The 17,644-nt window shown below is 32.2% G+C and overlaps 1 long non-coding RNA gene across 1 annotated transcript; it reads right to left on the bottom strand.

Moving 5' to 3' along the window:
* Nucleotides 1–16,724: 16,724 nt before the first annotated feature.
* Nucleotides 16,725–17,584, bottom strand: LOC127848064 (uncharacterized). Its single transcript, XR_008034338.1, has 2 exons — nucleotides 17,449–17,584; nucleotides 16,725–17,292 (listed from the first exon to the last, which is right to left on the bottom strand). It is a non-coding gene; the product is annotated as an uncharacterized LOC127848064 (long non-coding RNA).
* Nucleotides 17,585–17,644: the final 60 nt, after the last annotated feature.

A 17,644-nucleotide genomic window follows, 5' to 3' on the forward strand; every position in this document is an offset into this window, starting at 1 on the left:
GTATTCCAGCAAGGTTAACATTAAACATTAAATACATACATGAACATTGCATATTATTTGGCTAGTGCAAGGTTTAAAATGTAAATAACAATTTGCTAACAACAATTATGAGTAAATAAGCAATTTGTGACATTGATAAGTGTTGCCAGATTAGAAAAAAATTGCATACAAAATATTTTAAACATGTGTAGTGAATGAAGTATTTTACATGTACTATGATGTAGTTATACCAATATGTTAGATTTGCATTCATGTTATTAAATATGAATTGATTAATTGGAACAAAATAAAAAGTACTGTAGTAGACAAGATTTTGTTCTCTACATAAACAAACTAGTCAACGTGTTTATGTTTAAAGTGATATTTTTATGGATGTGAATAAGTCCTATCAAATTTGATTGTATAAATACACAAAGATGATAAACATATACACCAAGCTAAACTATTCAACGGGTTAATGTTTGAAATAATACTTTAATGAATTTACATTAAAAAAAATTAATCCTTTAAATACCTTGTTTTCAACAATTTCATAAATGTTAGCGTATTTGTTATACAGTGGTAGTATCTTTTTATAAACGTTGTTCTGTGTTCACAAAAAGGGGCATATAAGCATGTAGCAAAATTCATCCGCAACATCTCTGCATGTTCAATGAGGACATGTTCTCCCATTAATGTCTTGGCGGGTCCATCTATCTGTCTTATTTGGGAAAAAGTAATTACCAGTTCTAAGTTTAATAAATAATGATGATCATTTTTAGTTAATGTGACTAAAAAAAAATCTAGTTAAATCGTATCCTTGTATAGTTTAAGCCTTTTTTTGAGTTTTTAAATGAAGTATGCCAGGTTTGCTGGTATTGATCAAGTATTATGCCTTTTATAGTGTAATTTATATTAGAAAAATGACCTTGACCTTGCGGTTTGAAGTAGTTGTGTGTTTTTTGTGCTGCCATAAAATGTGGGATATATGGATAACAATATATGGTAAAAAACTTTTCGTCATTAGATATACTTATTTTCACTTGAAATAACATGAAAACAACGATGACATACATATTCATAATTGATATGGGCGACGCCATTTTGTTTTAAAATGAGATTACTAGGCGTCAAGGTCTAGCGCGCACGTTGAAATTAAACTTCTATTCTGCAGCAAAAAGAAAAGCAAACAAGCAAAGATAAACAACTTTTAACTTGAAACTGTTTTTTTTTTAACTGTTACTTTTAAACAAAACAACTTGAAAAGTAAAAACTATATAATAACACTTACGTGATGGATAAAGACAACAGTACGATACAGACAGGTGACAAACGCACGCGTAGCGTAATCAGTAGCATAAGTGATGCCGATACAAGCGTATCGGAGCAGAAAAACATCAAACAAAAGAAGAAACAGATTTAAATAAATAAAGGGAGTGACACACAAGATGATTCGCAAGATGAACAAGAGATCAATATCGCATCTGAACTACATAGCATAAACCAAAAACTTAGCAATATGATAACCAAAGACAGCAGTGATCTCAAAAAACTGATCAAAGATGTCGCTCTACAATTAAAAGAAGAAATGCTAGGTTCATTTGTCCTCAAAATTGAAAAGGTGGAAAGCGAGTTGTTCGAAAAGGAGCTAGAGAACGGCAAACTAGCAAAATAAATTGAAAAGTTAGGCAAAACCATTAATGAACAAATGAACGAAAATGAACATCTCCAGAAACAAATAAAAACGCAAGGTAAAACCAATGAAACAAAAATGAATGAATAAGAACAATACAGTCGGCGCAGTAATATTAAATTAAAAGGCATTCCAGACAAAGAAAACGAAACTTTAAATGAAACGGCAGAAAAAGTCATACAAACACTGAGTAAAAACATACCTGATTTAAACCTTACATCGAACGACATTGACATTACACATATAATCGGCATTTTTAAGAAAAAATAATGACAGGCCCATTGTTCTGAAAATGGTTTCGAGAATGAAAAGGAGCTACATAATGCGTCACGCAAAACACATTCGAAAACAGAGTGCCCAAATCTACGTCAACGACCACCGAACTAAATTAAATGCTCATGTATTCGCATGCGTGCGGAAAAAAACAGACGGACATTGTGACATCCGCATGGTCCCGTGATGGTATAATCTACTATAGGGACGTAAACGAACATATACACAAAGTGTCACCAGTGCAGTTCCACTACTGGATAGATCTACCCTGGCCAACTTCGCGCTAAAACTAGTATACAGAACTTTGATGAACAGTATACAAAAATGATCTAGACAGCAAGGAAAGTGATATAGTATAAACCACGGGAAACTCAACAAGTTTGCACACTAGATTTAAAAGCAATTACCATGAACACTATGGTCACGGATAGTAAATACTTTAAAATGCACAGATGAATGAATAAAAAAATAGCACTTGAACCAATATGTAAACTAAAAGTGTATATGTAAATAAATGAATAGTAATGATGTATGAACAATATATATATTAATGTAAACGTGTCGAGTATTAAAAACAATTTATAACAGGCAAACCTTCTCACATTTTATTTTGATTACTAGTTATATACATTTTTACACAATATTTATTACAGGAAAGTCATGTAGACAAAAGCAGTTATAGTTGTATCGACAATATTTAACTTAATATGCACACGTGCGTGAAATGCACACGTATATAAATATGTGTATATCACTTTATCCATGCTTTAATTTGAACAGTATATGTGAATAAATGTATAAGTAACACTAAAACTAATATGTATCTTAGATGTTAGCATGTTTTTTTTTTACAATTCACAACATTGCTTTGGCATTTACTAATTGCAGTAAGTAATTAATGTGTCCATTTCATTTATGCATTCAACTCAAAATATATATTAAAAGTTAACTTTGAAATCAATACAAAAATAATAATAAGCTTAAACCAGCACATGTTTTATAAGTGTACACGTCAATTAAGGACTAGTTACAAAGCATAACAAACAAATATGTAAATTTAGAGTGTGAATCGAAATAGTGTTACAATAATCCATATTTGTAAATGTAAATAACTGTATTGTTACAATATATCAACAATCAAAATTGGTCAAGAATCAAAGTAATAGAATAAGCGATAACGTACACATTTATATTTTGTCAAATCACTTGTTATATGTATTGAATGCACTGTGTATGTTCGAAATGTACTTGTCAATAAATAAAATGATAGAAATAAACCTAATGTGTATATTTGAAATATGCATATAAATACATGTATTAATGACACTTGAATGAATATGTATGTTAGACATGTGCACCCAAACAATTGTATTGCTAAACTTTATAAACAATCAATAATAGTTAAGGGTTTAAGTGGTAAAATTACTAATAGTGTGTGTGTTTTTCCCTTATAAATATGTTGATATATTATTTATTTACACTGATTACATTATTTATTACATAGATGATTGAACGATACTTAATATTGAACGAGTTATGAACTAATTTTTCAAACATCGAATAATTGTTGTAATCGTGCATTTGTTTTATATCACATTACTGCAAATTATGTTATTTAAAATGTAATACACCTCTGATGCCTATCCTATATATTTTTTTGCCTTTCGATATAAGGTAGGAGACACATCAGAAATCAGTGTATTAATATTTTTCTTATATGAATCAACTGAATCAACATCTTTGGCAAGTTATTAAAGACCGATCCTTTTAACGACTGTCGCATATTATCGTATTGTTTAAAGCAAATACTTAAAGGAGAGGCATACTTTGACAACAATTGTGTAATAACTGATGTATACTTATATGTTTTATTTTTTTTAAATCTATGTTTATCTTAAGTATGTATGGAAAGACTTATTATTATATTAAGCATACTTGCATGTGCAACATGTTTAATATTATCGTCAGCAACTCACCAATTATGTGCAGATTAAGTACAATAAGATGTATTGTACACTATAGATTCAACATGTTAGCCCATATCCATATTTAATAGCATGGATATGTGTATTCATCTTTCTGAGATAGTATCTAATTGCACCAGCACGTACTTACATATCATTAATTATAACCCCATTCTTTATGAGTATTAAAATATGTACACTTTATGTAAAAGGGCTAAAAAAACAAAGAAAAACGTATAAAAATGTTCAAATGGTTAGAAGAAAAGAAATATAATATATGTCTACTACAATAAAGTCATTTGACGGACAATGTTATTGAAGCATTAAAGCACGAATGGGATGGTGATATTTATCTGAGTGGACATCACACAAACAAACAAGGAATCACATTTCTAATAAAAAATAACTAAAATATAAAAGTCAGCAACTTCAAATAAATAATACCTGGAAGACTAGCGAGCCTTGACATTACAATACACGAAACACAAATAACATTAATAAATGTTTACGGTCCTAACTTAGATGAAAGTAACTTTTACAAAACACTGCATACCTTTATTAATGGCAATTCAGATAAAAACATAATAATTGGCGGAGACTTTAATACCGTAATAAATCCAATATTAGACAAGTAAAATAGCAATTTATATACACATCTGAAAAATAGGACATTGTTAAATGACATAATTGAAAATTGTAACTTGTTAGATATTTGGCGTACTTTAAATCCATCCGAGTGCAAATTTACATGGCATTCAAACTCCAAACCAACTATATGTTGCAGGCTAGACTACTTTCTTATATCAGAATCATTATGTATTATAATCGACACGTGTTGCATCAAACCAGATTTCATGACTGACCACTCCCTTGTTGCTCTCAAACTAAACAACATTCAACCAGAACGAGGGCCGGGATATTTTAAATTAAATAACAGCATATTATAATATGCTCAATATCAAGCCCAAATAAAACAGGAAATAACCTATACCATACAAAACAACAATGATGCAAACCCAAATACTTTATGGGAGATTATAAAATGTAACATACGCAATACAACAATAAGATACACATCATTCATACAAAAAGAAACACGCAAACTTGAAGAAAAAACACTACACGATATAGAAAAATTACAAACACAACTACATAACACTAATATCATCGACAAAGCCAGTATTGAAAGTAAACTCCATTAAAAAAACAAGTGTAAGAAGACATTTATCATGAACAACTAAATGGAATAATCCTAAGGGCGAGAGCTAAACACGTAGAACACAATGAAAAAAATACAAAATATTTTGCAAACATCGTAAAACTTTAAAGTGAACAAAAAAACATTCACAAACTTGTCGTAAACGATATTGAAGTTACCAATAGGATACAGATTCTAGAAGAACAACGATTATTTTATGAAAACCTCTATAAAAAGAAGCAAACCTCAACCAACACAAATTTCATTACTCCTCAATCAACTCTAAATGATAATGAAATACACTCATGTAAAGGACGCCTTACTGAATACGAATGTGGGATCGCACTTAAAGAAATGCAAGATAATAAAAGTCCGGGATCAGATGGTATAACAATTGAATTTTACAAAATATTTTGGAATGAGATTAAAACATATTTAAACATATTCAACTCCCTAAACTAATCTTTCAATAATGGAAATCTAACTGTTCTGCAAAAACAAGGTATCATATCACTTATCCCTTAACCTGGAAAAAACATAGAAACCTTATTAAATTGGCGCCCTATAAGTTTATTAAATAATGACTAAAAAATTGCAACAAAAAGAATCGCAAATAGAATTTAAAAAATATAACCTTTGATTATTTCAAGTTAACAATCCGGATTTATAAAAGGACGCTATATCGGCGAAAATGTACGATTGATACAAGAATGCATTAATTACTTTAATAGCATATTCTTTGCAGACTTTGAAAAAGCATTTGACTCCCTCGACCATTCCTTTATGTTCATATGTTTAGAGAAAATGAACTTTCGAGAAAATATGATAAAATGGATGAAACTTTTTTATAGTAAAATAAGTAGTACAATTATAAATAATGGATTCTTCTCTGACATTTTTAATATCGAAAGAGGTGTTAGACAGGGATGTCCACTCCCATCGTCGTTATTTATTATATGTATAAAATTCCTATCTCATTTTATACAATCTAACCAAAACATAAACGGTATAGTCGTTAAACCAGGCGAAGAAATCAAACAGTCATTATTCGCCGATGACGCCACTTTTTTTTGCACTTACACTCCTTGCTCCTTTAACAACTTGATAGAATCACTGACCCTGTTTGGAAACGTATCAGGACTAAAATTAAACACATGTAAATGCACTGTGCTAAAAGTAAGTAATTACAGGCATTCAAACATTCATCTTAAAACGGAAATGAACTTCAATTGGACAGCAAACGAGGCATCAACGTTAGACATAACATTCACAAACAATGAGAAGGAAACAATATTAAAAAACATATCACCCAAACTACGAAAATTCAAAAACTGTTTTAAATCATGGCAACATAGAAAACTCACCTTAATTGGAAAAAAACTTTCGCACTATCGAAATTAATATATGTACTTACCGTTCTCCCAAACCCAGATAATAAAATCATTGAAGATATAAAAAAAACACATCTATATTTGATTTTTTAACAAAAAACACTAGCCAAATATGGTGGCGCTTTAATGTTTGAATGTAATATTAGTGAGTCTCTAATACTTGATATAGAAAAAAATAATATGTTTGTAACTCATATACTATCAGCTTGGAGTAAAGTCACAGATATGTTAGAAGAAAAAAGTAACAGCAAAATAATTTGATGGAATAATAAAAACATAAACGCAAATGATAGCACATTATTTTATAAAAACTGGGTTGAAAAGAGCATAAAGTATGTCGATCAACTATTTGATTACCGAATAAACGATTTTTATTCCTTTCATAATATATGCTACTTGTATGAAATCCCAGCAACAGACTTCCTTATGTATTACACGCTGATCAAAAGTATTCCATCACATATAAAAATCTACTATAAACTCAAACAACACGCAAAACATTATAACTCAATTTCTAGAAAAACTCACAACAAAACAAAAACCGAACAAACTATTATACAGAATACTAATAAACAACAAGACTAACGAACTACCCAAATTCCAAATAAAATAGCAAAGTATATTCCAAGAGCATGAATTAAACTGGAAAGAAATATATCTTATGTCTTACAAAACAACAATCGACATCACACTAAGAAACTTTCAGTTCAAATACCCACATCGAATTATCGCCCCCAATATATATCTTTTTAAATGCAAATTATCTAAATCTAATTTATGTGACTTCTGCGGTGAAAATATCGAAACTATAGAACATCTATTTTGAGACTGCAAATACATCCAACCTATCTGGAATCAGTTGACATCCTTTCATGGCCAACAGCAACTAAACATTACACTATCCCTCTTAAATGTTAGTTTTGGAATTAACTCATTAAAATCCATAGACGGTAATAAAATTGTGAATTTTATTATCATATTGATGACACTTTTTATCTTTAACATAAAATGCAAGACACAATTACAAAATTTTAATTGTTTTATACATAGCCTGAAATTAAAAATCCAGATTGAAAAATAAATAGCCCTTAGTTAACATGAATGGAATCGAATTAAATGTTCATGCTTGTCCACTTAAATATACTACTATCTTTATGTTAGTTTATCATTTCATATATTTATTTTAGTGTTGTTGTTTTTTTCTGTTTTAATGTTATAACATCATTGATTATATATATATTAGAACACATCCCGTTCTCACTGATTGTAATGTTAGAAACCAAGGTCTAAACATTATAAGGCATATTTCTGTATAATTTGTTTAAACCATGTGGTTGCAAATGAAAGACATGTTTGTATACAATATATGCTTTAAAATGAATAAATAGAGAATACTAGGTCGGTGCCGAATAAAGCAAAGTTTATTTTGCGAGGCTTAGAAAATCTGAACCACGAGCCTTGGCGAGTGGTTCAGATTTTCGTGCCGAGCAAGATAAACTTTGCTTTATTCGGCACCGACCTAGTATTCGATTTATCCCATCAATTTTCTTAGTCGTAAATTATTTCTTAAAAAATAGAATAGGAAAATCATACTAGACGGAAAATCCCAAAGACATTTTAAGCAAACATTGTTTCATTATTTAAATCGTGTCGAGCCTCATACATTACAAAAAGATCAGTAACTAACCTGTTTTTCTGTTTATCATACCTCTACGTCCCCAATTTTTAAGAAATAATGAAAAAAAGACACTGCATCTTTAGCGTGAAACAACATGCATTGTGTCGTATGACGTGTTAATAATGACGTCAGGAGTACGCGCACTTAATATTTGTAAATAATGTTTATTTGCTTTTTGAGTTGCATTATGTGTTAAAAATATATTACATCTTGGTATCAAATTGTTTGTTTTGTTGAATCTGATTCGATTTTACTAAAAATGATTACTTTATAGTTGATTCCGAGTAATATGAACATTCTTCGCCGCGCGTGACAGCTATATTTCAGCACTGCTGAAATAGAGGAAAATTCATTCCACAGTGGTTTATTTCGACAATGCACGTCTGATGATGGGATAAAATAAAAAAAAGTGCACTGCCTGTCTCGTTGAATGTCGCGTATAAGTTTTAGCAATTTAAGATGATGACCGTTGAACAAAAAGTCGCCAGGTTCCGGTGACAAGCCCCCGCCCTTCTCCCCAATTCCCCCCCTACCCCCAAAAAAATAGAGACCGTGTCGGTTCATCACACACATATAGTATTACAGACATTTGTGGGATCATCCTTGACATGTTCTGGATATATAAACCGTACTTTTGTTTTAGTAGTTTTACTCTTTTGACTATTTTTATATGTATGCCATGTTTTATTCTATGTTAAACTCATAATTTAGTGTCGAACGCAGCATGTTATAGCGTTTACACAAAAACACTCAGAGAAGACAATGTACCGATATCTCTATCAAGTAGTTAAACAAGCTACATCCCAGTGGGAAAACAACGTCGCAGCAACGTTGGGAAAAAATGTCGGGAAAACTCTCATATACACCATTGTGACAACCAAACTGCAACGTTTGAACGCAACCTAATATCCAACGTTGCAGCAACGTTTGGAAAAAAAGTCGGGAAAACTATCATATACAACATTGTGACAACCAAACTGCAACGTTTGAATGCAACCCAAACACAACTTTGCGACAACGTTTAGGTGCCCAGTGGGTTTTAAAATGCATAATTACCTATAAGCAACGTTGTTGCAACGTCCTTTTCAAACGTTCGACCGACGTTTCGCGTGCAACGTTGCAGAAACGTTAGGAAATGGTTACTAATGTCGCAACCAGAATGCAACGTTTCTGAAACGTCCTTGCAACGTTATGATGAAACGTCCTGGTAACGTTTTGTATGCAACGTTATGGCAACGTTCGGTAAAAGTTGTCGACGTTGCGACCTTATTATTACGTTTCGGCAACGTTCGCACAACGTTTGATGCCAACTGGGTCATTCGACTGTTCCGCTAGACTTGGTAATGTTTAGTTTTTCGTATGGCGTTTAGTTTTTCTTATGGAATTAACGCTTTGTTCCGATGATGATTAATGTTATCTTTGAAGAAAAACAATCTGATAGACATTACATTTGTCTTATTTGGTTATTCATTTTTGTTTGCACTCAATTGCATACTATTTTACTTCCGAAAACTTAAAGTGGTCGCCTTTTTCGAAGGATTACGAAACAACATTTGACTTCTTTATATTTAAATGTTTTCGGGAGGAACATGTTAACACCAAAAGCGATGATATTCTCGGAATTCCCCACTATTGTTAGTACATACTGGATAACGGAAAGGCAGTTACCTATCACTTAAGCGATCGAGATTCTCGCACCACTATGAGATCTACGCAGGTAATATATTTTAACCATTTTATTGAAATCCTATTCCTCCGATTAATCTAAGATTTCGTAGATAATGTGTGTAAACAAAGACGTTATCGGTTGTGAATCAATCGTCTTATTCTGATCGATAAGTATATAATATATTTTAGGATATGAAAGTATACACGGAAATTACTCTGAAACATCGCTAATGTTAAGGCGTTTGACTCTTTTCCTATAAATTACTCATGTTTATCGAATTATGTATTCCAATTTGACGAGTAAAACATGCGTTTCAAACATTTTATCAATAGATAAGACATATACATGTACATTCAAGATCCCAAATCTCTATGTCACTAGGACGTCTGAAAAAACGGAAGTTTGAATGAGTGGTTTCAGAGTGTGTGTAAACGGTTTAGACAATATTTTATGTGAATGGATTTTATTTATGTTAAACCTAGTTTGTTTAAAAAAATGTTCTCGACACTTCGCTTCCTTTATAGTTTAATATAACTTGGAAGATGGGCCATTATAATGTGTATGTTTATATCTTACAATCTATATCGTAATTGTTAGGTAGTTTTTGATAGAGCCATTAAAACTTAAGTTAGATGCATTTATCTAAAAGTCAAGCTCTCGACAAAGATACTCGCCATTACGACTTCACAATCTTCAAACATAAATAACCTTATTTTTTAATTGAACGTCTGTGTACGACTTATATTTGTGAAAATAATATAAGTATATGTTACGCGCAGAGTACCCGCATGTAGGGTATTATCGTATATAACTGTCAATTGTTTGCAGAACGTTTCTGCTTTTCGCATATCAGTGTTCCAACGCATAACATTGGTAAGATCCGGTCAGCCGATACGATGTATCATCAAATATTAAAAACATATAAGCGATAAAATTTCGTCAGAATTTCTTAACTAATAATTGGCGTCGCCCTGGAGGGCGGCGACTAGTATGTAATGCATTTTTTCGCTTATGGGAGGAGAAGTTATTTTACGGATCAATGTATATATTTTTGTTTCAAGAATATCTTGCATAGTGGTGATTTTTTGTGTAAATTAGTGTAAATAGTTACTGCATTTGTGCCTATTACATTTATTACAACAATTATTGCCAATAATGCAAAGCTAATTGTTTTAATAAATAACTGATCAACAACTGATCACAGGGGAAAGATCACAGGGACTGGTTTAATACGCGAAACTTTCTGGTTTTGTATGAAAACAAATGATGTTTTGTATAAAAACAAAACATAATCAAAATATATTTATTTTGTGGTTTTTCTAATTTGCTTATTTAGTTTAGAATCAATGTAGTACGATATTTGACGACCTATCGCGCAAGCAAGTTTATCGGAAGGCGTAGTGGTACGAAAACGTACAATGTATTAGTTTATTAATAGACATTTAATAAAGATCGCTATACACAACTTCACCAAATAGCAGTATATAAGTGAATGTTAGCCGGAATAGCTCAGTTGGTAGAGCGTTAGAATGAAGTTGTTTACGCAACAGTCATCTAAAGGCCCCCGGTTCAATCCCGGGTTCCGGCACGAACGGAACAGTTCGGCGGCTGACAATTTTTTCAGTCAGGTTAATAAATATAATAAAGCTTTATTTTATGTAGATATTTTAAATCCATTTTACTACAATTGGACAGTTTTATTAAAATTAATGGATGCAACATGGTGACAACGTTAATTAAAATTTCTGACATCACTTAAATATCTTATAAAAAAAATACGCGTGTTTTTATATTAACAAATAAATGCAAACAACACATCTAGTGTCCATGTATTTTTATGGTTGTCTATCATACGCCTATCCTTACCACATTTAGAGAGCGAAGCGCGACACGTATTATTGATTGTAACAATGAGTTGCGATAAAGGAAGCAGCCGCTTATCAAGGAGGAGCTGTGTCCCAGCAACCCGTTTCCCTAGAGTCAAGCACTCCTCGGAGTTTTTTTTTAAGGATCACATATAGAGCGCGAAGCGCGACACGTATCCAGGTAGTATGGGCCCTTTAGCATTATCCGACCATTACGTCCATAGTTATCTTCCTTAGAATTTGAGAAATTTTGAAATCCTTGTTCGAAGTCCTAAATTTTCATCCGATTGTTCCCAAACTTTCACAGGTTTTTTTATCAATGAGGACCCAACCAAACTCTATATGAGCAATATCGGACCATATGTCCAGAATTATGTCTCTTTGAATTTAAAACTAAAAGTGAAAAACTGCTTGGTTAGGTGATTATGTCAACATTTGTCATCAGATTCTTTCCAAACTTACAGTGTCTTCATATCTATGAGCATTTTTACCTCATTTAAAATGAGAAACATCGGGAAAATAAGTCCAGATTTTTTTTCTATTAAATTTGACAAAATAAACAATGTCCACTTGTTTAAAAGATTTCACAACTTTTGTCTGAATCTTTCCAAACTTGTTAAGTGTTTTATATCAGTATTACTCGAACCCTATTGAAAATGATGAATATCGGAGCAATAAATCTATTATGATCTTTTACTGAATTTCAAAGTATTGTGAAATGCAGCTTCTTTATACAATTTACAGTTTTCATTCATTTTTGTTCAAACTTTTACAGTGTTTTCATATCAATGAGTACTCAACCCCTATCGTATATGAGCAACGTAAGAATAAGTTCAGAATCATCTCCCCTTGAAGTTGAGAAAAATATGAAATTACGCTTACAAGATGAAGCAGATTTTTTAAAACCTACACAGATCTGTTCCATTAATGAAAACTGCACACGGATACCAGTAAAAAAAGGAAACCAATGTAAATTATATGAACTATGAATATATGGGAGTTACAACACAAAATCATAGATAATGGTTATGTGGGGGTTATAACACAACATCATAAATAATGGTTTTTTGGGGGTTAAGCACAAAATCATAAATAATGGTCATGCCAGTATCATTAGCTATTTTGTTTATAATAATCGGCCAATATATTAATATTTACAGTAGAAAAAAAATCGTTCCATTTAACTTCATTGAGTGCCTTTTACACTGAAATTCCCGAGGTCCTTTGATGCTTTGCATCAATACTTATCTTGTAGTTATTTAATATTAGAAAGTGCGGCTTCGTGTCAACGTGATGGAACACAGAGACTACTGGCGCCAAATGTGTATGATTTTATTGAGTAAAACTATTGGTCCTTAATATGTTACATTAACATCATGATAAACACTCAGGGTGATCATTGTTTAAATGTGTTAATTCCTGTCATGTTAAGTATATAAACACAAATAAATCGCATGAAACAAATATTATAAATCTTAAGAATCATGATTATAGTGCAGTGGCAACTTATCTTTGTTTTCAGACATGTTTAAGTGCAGTTGCAAAGTTCACCAGACAAATACAGTCGGGAAAGTCATGTTCAACTGTACGTTATTATATTAAAAAAATACATATAAACTAGTACTACTACTACTTCTACAACTACAACTACTACTACTATTAATACGCTACTACTACTAATACTATTACTGCTACTACTACTACTACTACTACTACTACTACTTCTACTACTTCTACAACTACTACTACTACTACTACTACTACTACTACTACTACTACTACTACTACTACTGCTGCTACTACAACTACAACAACTACTACTACAACAACAACTAATAATAATAATAATATATATATATATAAAAATTATAATAATAATAATAAATAATAAATAATAATAATAATAATAATACAATCATTACAATTAGTAGTCGCATTATGCAATATTTATTTATTTGTTTTATTGTTAGGGATATCGTATTTATCTATGGTGTCGATTTTCGATTATATGTTAGAGCCTACAATAACAATTGTTCTGGCATTGGTGAGTTCACACCGTACCCACTGCAACTAGACTTGTGATGATTGCTGCCATAGCGGCTTTTCTAACGAGCCCAATTTGGAATGGCACGTTTTAAAGAGAGAAAAACGTGGAAATGTTAAAAAACAGTGACAATGTTTCGCATAATCTTACATTATATGAGAACTAGTAATAGTTGGGATATTCATTCAGTCGACCATTGACTTGAACCATGAGCCCCGCATATCAAGGGGGTTTCCTTTACGGCTGCGCTAATATGTCACATACAAATCATATCATGTTCAAAAGTTTAGGGTTTTTTATCTTTTAATATTTCATTTTCTTATGATTTTCCCTTCACTGGGCATGATTCTTATATTTTAGTATATGGATCAAAAGCTGTCTTTGAAATGTGGAAGCCAATAGCTATATATATATCGACATTCAATATTGTTTTACAAAAGTTTGTATCGTTGATTGGTTACCTTAATACTGTAGCTCCTACATAAAGTGCAGAAAACACACATGCTTGCGATGAATATGGATTATGGATTATGAAGTATCTAACATTTCAAAAAAAAATAACCTTGCTAAAAATGCTACATGAATATTGGTAGAGTTCTGGATAATTATCATTAATTGCCCCATGACAATGTAAAGGAAAAAAATATGGAAATCAATATCTTTAAAAACAATCATTGACCAAAGTCTAAAAGAAGATTAACATTATTTAAAGTACCGTCAATCCGACTTAGTGGGTGTGTGTTTTAATTTTAACTAGATTTTCGATTCCGAATTGTATATCCTTAACTTATTTAGTAATTACATTTTAAATAACAACCCATTAATATATTCCCATTCTGATTATTGATGCGTATGTAACGATCAATAATTCGAACTTCTAATCTGCCCGTTCAAAGTCTATTTTCAAACCACTGGTTTCTTACAATATTTTGTTGCCACCTTTTCATTTTAAAAAAGTGTTTATATATTAAAGGATGGCGAAAATGCAAATCAAAAATCAATAAATCAAATATTAATGAAATAAAACAAATAATGAATACAATATTTATTACAAACCACGACAATGTCCAATCAAGTTATGTAGTAAGATCACTAATAAATTCCTCACCTGCACTGTGATCTGTCAATGGTAACCATTGTTAACGTTAAATTCGAAAAATCGCTGTGTCGAACTGTTTTTTTTTCGGTCCCTGAACTTTGAAATAACGTACTTGGACTTATTTTGAAAAGTATTTGATCTGGTCGCATTTATTAGTTATTGATTCTCACAGGACATGTATTGAAACGTAGTCAAGCGTAACACAAATATCCGTTTCAACAATTATACATGTCACATCATGGATGCATTAAAAGGTAAACGAGGACAGGGACAATGTCGGATCAGGCACGATATAAAAACATAATAATTAACATAATTTAACACATTTTCTTCTCCAGAGACTTATATTAATATAATCCAGTTATAACATGGTTCATATTCATATTACTTTTCATTTTTAGCTCATCTATTTTTTGAAAAAAAAAAAATGAGCTATTGTCATCACCTTGGCGTCGGCGTCAGCGTCAGCGTCCGGTTAAGTTTTGCGTTTAGGTCCATTTTTCTCATAAACTATCAATGCTAGTGCATTCAAACTTGGTACACTTACTAACTATCATGAGGGAAATGCGCAGGCAAAGTAAGATAACTCTGGCGTGCATTTTGACAGAATTATGTGCCCTTTTTATACTTAGAAAATTGAAAAATTTTGTTTAGCTTTGTGCTTAGGTCGATTTTATTCCTTAAGTATCAAAGCTATTGCTTTCTTACTTGCAACACTTACTAACTATCATAAGGGGACTGTGCAGGCAAAGTTATGTAACTCTGACTAGCATTTTGACAGAATTATGTGCCCTTTTTATACTTAGAAAATTGAAAATTTTGGTTAAGTTTTGTGTTTAGGTTCATTTTATTCCTTAAGTATCAAAGCTATTGCTTTAATACTTGCAACACTTACTAACTATCATATGGGGACTGTGCAAGCAATGTTATGTAACTCTGACTGGTATTTTTACAGAATTATGTGCCCTTTTTATACTTGAAAAATTCAAATTTGGTTAAGTTTTGTGTTTAGGTCCACTTTATTCCTAAATTATCAAAGATATTGCTTTCATACTTGCAACACTTACTAACTAACATAAGGGGACTGTGCAGGCAAAGTTATGTAACTCTGACTGGCATTTTGACGGAATTATGGGCCCTTTATACTTAGAAAATTGAAAATCAAGGTAAGTTTTGTGTCCACTTTACCCGTTAAGTATCATAGATATTGCTTTCATACTTGGAACACTCGCAAACTATCATAAGGGGACAGTAAAGGACAAGTTGCATAACGCTGGTTGTCATTTTTACAGAATTATGGCCCTTTTTTGACTTAGTAACTTTGAATATATGGTTAAATTTTGTGTTTAGATCCACTTTACATCTAAAGTATCAATGCTTTTGCTTTCAAACTTCAAATACTTTTATGCTATAATGAGGGTACTGTACCTGGCAAGTTGAATTTTACCTTAACCTTTGAATGACCTTGACTCTCAAGGTCAAATTATTAAAATTTGCTAAAATTGGCATAACTTCTTTATTTATGATAAGATTTGATTGATACTTTGAAAAAACAACTCTTACCTGACATACCACAATAGACTCCACCCAAACCATCCCCCAAGCCCCCCCCCCCCCCAACACACACACGAATCCCCCCCCCCCAAAAAAAAGATATTTTTTCTTAAAGATAATCTAACAAATGACCACCACACCCTCACACTATACCCCCCCCCCAACCCAACCCTCCCCCCCCAAAAAAAATTCATTTAAACATGGTTAAACAAGAGCGCCGCATGACGGAGCAATATACGCCCGATTCGTGTGCCATTGGAGATGATACACTGATGATTGATGTATTTGTTTTGGAAATAAGCAAAAAAAACAACAACAACTTATATAACGGATATATTCATATATATGCATTGATATCAATAAGTGTACACTTAGTCTCATTTGTTCTCTAAAACATAATATTTAAATCACTAATTGACCCTATGACCTAGTTCTTGACCCGACATGACCCATATTCGAACTTGACCTAGATATCAACTAGATGCAACTACTGACCAAGTTTGGTAAAGATCGGATGAATACAATTTGAATAAGAGTCCGGACAAAGTGGCGCTGTTGAAAATGGACTAATTGACCCTATGACCTAGTTTTTTACCTGGCATGACCCATATTCGAACTTGGCCTAGATATCAACTAGATGCAACTACTGACCAAGTTTGGTGAAGATAAGATTTATACAATTTGAATTAGAGTCCGGACAAAGTAAAATGCACTAATTGACCCTTTGACCTAGTTTTTGACCCAGCATGACCCATATTCGGACTTGACCTAGATATCAACTAGATGCAACTACTGACCAAGTTTGGTGAAGATCGGATGAATACAATTTGAATTAGAGTCCGGACAAAGTGGCGCCGTTGAAAATGCACTAATTGACCTTATGACCTAGTTTTTGACCCGGCATGACCCATATTCGAACTTGGCCTATATATCAACTAGATGCAACTGCTGACCAAGTTTGGTGAAGATCGGGTGAATACAATTTGAAATAGAGTCCGGACAAAGTGGCCCCTTTGAAAATGCACTTATTGACCCTATGACCTAGTTTTTGACCCGGCATGACCCATATTCGAACTTGGCCTAGATATCAACTAGATGCAACTGCTGACCAAGTTTGGTTAAGATCGGATGAATACAATTTGAATTAGAGTCCGGACAAAGTGATGCCTTCCGCCCGCCGCCCGCCCGCCCGCCGCCCGCCCGCCAAGGGGTTTCACATAATACGTCCCGTATTTTA

The sequence above is a fragment of the Dreissena polymorpha genome, chromosome 10 (genome assembly GCF_020536995.1).
Source record: "Dreissena polymorpha isolate Duluth1 chromosome 10, UMN_Dpol_1.0, whole genome shotgun sequence".
NCBI lineage: Eukaryota > Metazoa > Mollusca > Bivalvia > Myida > Dreissenidae > Dreissena > Dreissena polymorpha.